We start from the raw sequence: 8,374 nt of genomic DNA, 5'->3' as shown, positions 1-8,374 counted from the left end.
TAGGCACCTTTACTTTTTCAGTGATTTCATCAAGAACTGTGTATTCTTGTTTTCTTTTTCCTGTTTCTTTTCCTGCAACTGATCCTTATACAAGACCTTTTCATTGAATATTACATCTCTGCTCCTAATGATTTTGTGATTTTTGTAATCATATAAGCAATAACCAAAATCATTAGCACCATATCCAATAAAGGTACATTTCTTTGACTTTGCCTCAAGCTTTGTTCTATTTTCTTTATCGATATGGACAAAGGCCTCACAACCAAAAGGCTTTAAAAAAGAGTAGTTTACCTTTTTACATGTCCATGCTTCCTCTGGAACACCACCATCCAAGGAAATTGAAGGCCCTCTGTTTATTAGATAAACAACAGTATCTACAGTATCTGCCCAAAACTGTAAAGGCAATCCTGCATGCAATCTCATGCACCTTGCACTCTCCATGATTGTTTTGTTCATCCTTTCTGACACACCATTTTCTTGTGGTGTTCTTGAAACTGTCTTCTCTCTGCGAATTCCATGTTCTGAACAGTACCTATCAAACTCTTTGTTGCAATATTCACCTCCATTGTCTGACCTAAGACACTTCAATTACTTTCCTGTCTCAATCTCAACCAAAGCTTTCCATTTCTTGAAAGTATCAAATACATCAGATTTATTCTTAATACAATAAATCCAAGTTTTTCTAGTTGCATCATCAATAAAAGTAACATAATAACGAGAGCCACCGAGATATGATACCTGAGCAGGTCCCCATACATCTGTATGCACAAGCTCTAATTTTACGCTCTTCTTTTCTTTCCCAACTCTGAGAAATCTGACTCTCTTCTGTTTTCTGTAAACGCAATTCTCACAGAAATCCAAATCAACATTCTTCAAACCCGGCAACAAATTCCTTGAGTGAATAATCTTCATCCCCTTTTCACTCATGTGTCCGAGCCTATGATGCCATAATGCTGCATCTGCTCCTTTGGAAGTTAAAGCATTAACAGAGTTAGAAATACCATTGCATAAATACAATGTACCAACCTTTTCGCCTTTTGCTATTACCAGGGCTCCTTTGGTGACCTTCCAAGCTTTATCTGTGAAAGTTGTCACAAAACCTTCACCGCCTAACTGCCCTGTTGAAATCAGATTTTTCTTTAGATCTGGAACATGCCTTACCTCCTTTAATAGCCATTGGTTTCCATTCTGCTGTTTTACAAGAACCTTACCCATTCCAACGATTTTATAGGGTTTATCATCACCCAGACGAACATGTCCAAAATATCCTTGAACATAGTCATGAAAGTATTTCTTATCAGGTGTGGCATGGAATGAAGCCCCTGAATCTACCACCCAGGAATCAGTAATATTTTCGAAAGAAAGAATCAAAGCATCTTGTAACACCTCACCTGTCACATTTGCTTCATGATTGTTTTATTGTTGTGCATCTCCTTCTTTTCCCTTCCGAGATCTACATTCTTTCTTTAGGTGTCCTTTCTTTCCACATTTCCAGCACACTATCCCTGATCTAGACTTGGATCTACCTTTCCTTGATTTACTGCGATATCCTGAGCTCTTTCCTCTTTCCATTTTTCTTCCTCTAGACTCTGCGCTCAAAGCATTTCCTGATGTCTCACCGGAGCTTTTCCGTCACATTTCCTCACTAAGGATAGCACTGGCAACATCATCAAACTTTAAAGTACTAGATCCAGAAACGGAGTTACTAATGGCCATTAGCAAACCATTCCAACTTTCCGGTAATGAGCACAAGAATAACAGAGCTCTAGCTTCATCATCAAAGTTTACCCCTACAAAACTTAACTGACTTGTAACTGTATTAAAATCATTTAAATGGTTTGCAATAGATCCACCATCCAACATATTCATATTAAATAACCGTTTCGTAAGAAATACCTTGTTTGAGGCCGAGGGTTTTTCATATAGTTTCGACAACGTCTGCATCAAACCCTCGGTCATGGTTTCCTTCGAAATGTTGAAGGTGACTGATGCAGCAAGGCACAACCATATTGTTCCAAGTGACTTTCTATCGAGAAGGTTCCATTCTTCATCTTTCATACCCATCGACATCTTTATTTTTCTGCCCAATGGTAGGTATAGATCTTTCTGATACAAATAATATTCCATCTGCATCTTCCACAGCGAGAAGTTTTGGCCGTTAAATTTCTCAACCCTAAACTTACCATCTTCTGCCATTGCTCCCACTCGAACCAGGAACCCTTCTTTCCTGTGAGTTTATCAGCCAAATAGACCTTCAGCTTTGATACCAGTTGTTAGAAAATTATATATTACGGAGCAATGGAACACATAAAATATTGCAGAAATATAAACACAGAAAACGCACAAAACAAGAGAGACACAGATATACGTGGTTCACCCAGTTTGGGCTACGTCCACCCCGAACAGCCAGTCCTTCCTTTCTATTATCCAGCAAAATGAAGAGACACAACCTACAGCAAATCCATTGTAATATCCTCTGTTTTCTCTCACAGTCTCACCTCTCTGTTTCTCGCTCACAGAATACACATCTATTTCACAGCCTCAAATACAATACCCTCATACAAAGAGAGTGGTTGCCTTCTAGGGCAAAAAAACCCTAAACTAAACATAAGTTCTACCATCAGATCATCTGCCTAATGAACGGCCCAGATTGACTAGAAATTACTATACTTTTACAAGGCAATTTTACATTTGTTTTTAGCTTCGGGGGCGCTGCCCCCGAGCCCCCGCCGGGGGACCATTGGCCCCCAAACCCCCCAGTCGGGGGGGACAAGTCCCCCCCGCACCCCCTTGCGTGGAGGGGTGTACAAGCTTCCTGGGGTATACATCCAGCTGAAATAAAGACCTCTGAACAATCATGCTCCACACACAACAGCTTCGAGTACCATTAAGCTAGAGTCTCGAAAACCTCTTGTGACCCTGTGATATGTTTTGATGCACCAATGTCCATCTAACATCCATCCTCATCTATACTACCTTGCGAGAAATGAGAGATCATAGAAAAGTCCTCCTCCTCCAACATCTTGGTGAGAGCATCTATCTCAATAGAAGTAGAAACATCGATGACCTGCTTCCCTTTCTTCTTCTCTTCATCTCCCTTCTTCTTTGTCGAACATCTTGAGGAAAACTGACCCATCTCACCACAATTGAAACACTTGACTTTGCTCAATTCCTTCTTCTACTTACCGTTCATTCGTGCTACAAATTCCATGTCATCATTGAAAGTATTCTTCTTTGGATGAATATCCTTGTCTCACAACTCTTCCTAAATGAAGTCGTCCCATAGACTATTCCAGTCTAGCAACTTCTCTCTCACAACGATCCCCTTGATGAAGGGCTTCCATTCCTTGGTTAACCCTTTCAAAGAAATCCTCACCATATCAGAATCTGAAATAGTCACATTGATGACATCAAACTCATCTTTGACTTGAGACAATATCTTTAGATACCAAGTCACTCCTTCACCATGTATCATCTTGGTAGACTTCAACTTATCCTCTAATATCAGTACTCGGTTCTCGTTCTTATTCTAAAACAAATTCTGAAGAGCCATCCACATGTCATGTGCAGTGTTCCTCCTAGAAAAATGAGGTATTAGGCGATCCTTCACATCATCAAGGATGATCAATCTCACGTTGTATCCAAATCCTCATACACTTCCAGCTCCTTTGGGTCAATTGGCTTCTTGATCACTTTCTTGGTAAACTCCCAAATCCTTTTGACCTACAAGACCAACTTGATACTTTCCTTCCATGGATTATAGTTGGAAAACCTTTCCAACCTATCCTCATACAGGAGACTATCCTACAACTTCGACATTGTCACCTACAATGTGACCAACTCCCTCTTAAGTTGTACTTCATTGTGCACTTTGATGGTACGCTATTGTGAACTTTGATACCATGTTGAATTTCCACGATATTGGGTCTAAGAAAGAATATTAGAATCTCTGACGCTACCAAACCAATAATATCAACACAACTAATTTCCACAACAAAAAAGTATAAAGTAGTAAATCGTACATGCATAAATAAAGATTACTTTTAACAAAATATTGTACAATAATGTACAACCCAACCTTTTTTATATTAAACCAATCTGAATAATACAACATTCTATCGAATACAAGATATAATGACAATCTCGTTGCAACCTTTGTGTTGTATCTTATCCTATCGGTCCTTCACTTCCATTCTTTTTTCTACGTGCCCCTTAGTCCATCAAAGGAAAACACATAGAGTCTCCAGGAGGTTTGCCACCTATCATTGCTACAAGTCACTTCTGCTACAGTGAACATAGGTTGATCCAATCCTCTCTCTAGGCTGGCCTATACATGAGCTCCAATATTCCAATCTAGTAGCCTCTTTCGCCCATCAAAAACTACACATTAGGCTACAACCTTCACCCAACCTTTAGTTGTCACACTTCCTTCAGAACTACTTGTCAATGGCTACTTTGGATAGCTGACTATTGTGGTAAAAATAAAACCCCCCCGTTATTGACTTAATTCTCATAACGGTGACCCTTTGATTGAATGGTTGGTTATATTACTATTTTATTTTGAGTATTTGGATGGCTTCAATCAGCTCAATTTGTTTCTATATTCCTATCATAACTCATTGGATCTCATTTGGACATTTGGTTTGCAAATAGTGCCTAATTGAAGATTGGAAGTTTTTCACTACTTTGGCCTTATATAATGTATTTTACCTTTTATTTTATAAATTTGTCTCTTTGTAAATAATTAGCTTTTTGTAAATATTATTTTTTATCATGCATTTCATAGGCCCCGAGACCAAACCTTTTATTATGTAATGGCTTATTGTTTAAGAGTGGATTTAAGCTTTTCACATTCAAAAATTGCTCATAGCCGAAGGCTTAAAACAAGTGGCACATATATATATATATATTGATATAGTATCAGAGGTATATTAAAAATATTCAAAGTCCGAACTCATATTTATATGGCTTATGACAAATATTGAAAGTTAATCAAAATCCAAAGTCACACCATATTATAATATAGTTGATGGGAGGATCCACCTCCACATGGGCCTCACCTCCCTTAACACTTATCGAATATTTTCAACTGATAAATCTTTTAAAAACTCTGATATTCATATCCCTCTAATCTCTGATATGTCACTCCGTTGATACTCTGATAAACATCCATCATCGATATCCCAATGTGCCTTCCCCTCCAACTTCCAATATCTTCTAAGCTCCGATATGTTGGACCCAATATGGTATTAGTTCTGGTCTATAAAGATATCGTGTCCACTCAATATTGGAGCTCTCGTGTGTCTAACATATCAGAAGATCTCCAATAATGTCATACCTTTGCGCCCAAAACCTGCCCACCTACATCATCACCTCTGGATCCAATATCATTATGAAAGTTAGTTTATTATTGTATCACGTCCACCACTTACATTAGAACTTTTTATATCGTAAAAGTCATAAAACCTCTAATATGCAATTTTTTTGGATATGCATTTCTCCAATGCATGTCAATGCTTACCATTTTTCACCTTCAGTAGGTCTTTTTCTTACTAATAGAAAAGTCGTGATGTATATTGGTTTTGGGTTTAATGAAAGTTTATTCAAGGTTTGTTTTATTCTATTTTTAATATATAATGGCTAATTTTTATTTTTTTTTGACAAAGAGCTTCTGATATATGGCTGAAAATGATAAAGACCCAATGAATTTCCTCCAGGTTGCAAATGAATCCTTTATTAGAAGAAAGTTTTTGAAAACCATGGGATTAATTTTAGCATTGTGCAGACTAAATTGGGGAATTCATTCTTAACTGTCCCATCGATGTTTTTCCAGATCCTAATCAAAGAAATCCTTCTGTTTCATTGTATTTTTAATAACTCTGTTGTTGAGGGATCCAGGGAAATGGTTATTATTTCTAAATCATGTATAAAAACCCATCGTTGGGATGAGTTCTTGGTATTCAAATTCAGGAGAAGAGAGAAAATAATATAGGAGATTGTAGCTTATTTGTAGAGGGATTTCAGTGCTCATATGCACTAATGTAGTGGGATCTAAGCCTTTTTTTGCAGACAGTGAATCAACCTTACTGACAGTAGGGGATTCAAACTACTCTAATCTTTTAAGGTTGACATAACTTGATTCATATTTTTAATCATATTTCTTTCTTTAATTATATGCACAACACTATTGTTTTCATCGATTATTAAAAATGAATTCTTTAGTTTTCAATTACATGTATGTTGTATGACTAGATTAGTTGGATTTAGCACTATTGTTAAATGTTACCTATTAGCTCATTTAAAATCTTATTAAGCTATATTTCAAGATTAATAAAAAATGCGCCTTGAAAACAGGAAGTTGTATAAGAACATACTTTTATTTCTTTAGGTTGGTATCATAGCAGCTACAACCACCCTCCAAAATTTTGTCTTAGCTTTGTTTTGGAGCCTCGCTACCATCCATCCTTAGCAGCATGTATTGCACTGTCAAGTACATAATATTCATTGGTTTTTCAGTAGCTAGCCAGCCCGTGCATGTTAGTTTGCTTCTCTCCCCTCACAAGCTGCCATTCTAGACTTGGGCTAGTTGCTGGCTGAGAAGCTACCTCAGAAAATTGTGGAATTATGGAGGGGGACTAGCCTTCCCTCTAGAAATTTCACAAATCTGATGGGAAACCTACTGGGCTCAGAAATTGCGCAGTGTAGTTAGACAATCTTCCTTTGGAAAATTGCGCAATATGGCCCAACATTGCGGCTCATCCTAGAAATTATGCAATTCTGGGCAACATTCACCTGCTCCTCCCAAAAATTGCGCAATCCCTCTGGGATAGCCATCCCAGATCCTCCCAGAAATTATGCAATTTTGGGCAACAATCACCTGCTCCTACCAAAAATTGTGCAATCCATCTAGGACAGCCAGCCTAGTTCCTTTAAGAAATTGCGCAAATCCTTCTCTCAGTGAAGCAAGTTGTTGCATGTGCCTTCAGGTTGACCGATTCCCTCTAAGAAAAAGAAAAAATGATTTGCATGCATGGACTTCTCTTCCTGAAATAGCAAGAGGTAGCATGCAAAAAGGCATCCCTAGATCTAGTGATCTATTCTTAGCAGCTGGAGGTTACATGCAAAGCTCATTTTAGAAACCTCTCTCCAAGTGTCATTTTTTTCTAGATTTATGGCATCTGCGTCATAACCTTGATCTTATCAAAACTCATCAACTGGACGCTTCATATCTCATTCCTCGCATCGACCTTGTAGATCCGACATCCCACATTGCATCCAAGAGTCTTTGGCACTTTCATCTTAGTTATTTTAGGGTAAGTCTACTTTTCATGTCTTCCGCTGTGTTTCTGTCGGCTTTTGTGTTTCACTTTTTGTGAGTGTTGTTTGCTTGATTTCAATGAATGCTTCTTGTTGTTTCAATGTATGTTAGCTTGTAGAAGAATAGTTTTACTTTTCATTTACATCTCACTTTTATTGCATGCATGACACCATTTTTGCACCAACGGTCATCGTTGCAGTGACTTTCTTCACACACATGCATGCTTTTCCATTTTTTGAATCCTGCAGTTACTATTTGCATGCATGATCATTCACTCTTTCTTACACTTAGTATCACCATGCATTCAGACTTCTCATGTTTTAATTCACCCGTCGGTGGGTTTGGGCTACCTTAGCTTGGACCTTGCCTCGCCTGGCAAGCCTTGTGCATTTCTGGAATTGAATGCTCTACCTTCCCTGTAGAAATTGCGCAGGTCTGGTCCAACACTAACCTCTAGGCTTGCATTGCACAATTCTAGTAGGTAGATCCTTGCTGGCCCCAAAAACTACGCAATGAAGTTTGCTAGTTTGCATGTCACTGCTAACTAAAATTGCGCATTGCGCAATTTCATTCCTCAATAGGGTAGGTTGGATTGCACATTACACAGTTCCAATAGTCAGTCATCCTCCCAACAACCTAGACTGTGCCTTACACAGTTTTGGCAGTCAGTCTCCCAGCCTCCTAGTGAAAATTGCACAATCTTAATAGAAAATCACATAGGTATGTTGCACGTCAGTCCTCCATTTTATTTTGTTTTTCGACTGACAGATTTCTTGTCTTTAGGTATTGAGGGTCTTTTGCAATTCATTCTATTAGATATCATTTTTTGGGATTCAACTGTGTTAAGAAAGTTATTCATCTATGACCATTTCCATGTTGTCATGAGTGTTTCTATGTCTCCAGGTATCACAAGTTTTCATCTGCATCTCATCAGCACAAGTACAATCGATTCCAGGAGAGCACAATTGTAGACACCATCTAGAGCACAACTAGGGACACAGTCGATCAAGCATCTATGAACTGGCCTATCTATGAACACATAAAGTTGTTCATGGA

The sequence above is a fragment of the Pinus tabuliformis genome, chromosome J, assembly GCF_031772625.1.
Source record: "Pinus tabuliformis cultivar Carrire ecotype Pingquan chromosome J, CPIR1, whole genome shotgun sequence".
Taxonomy (NCBI): domain Eukaryota; kingdom Viridiplantae; phylum Streptophyta; class Pinopsida; order Pinales; family Pinaceae; genus Pinus; species Pinus tabuliformis.
Note: the sequence above shows the minus strand (reverse complement) of the source record.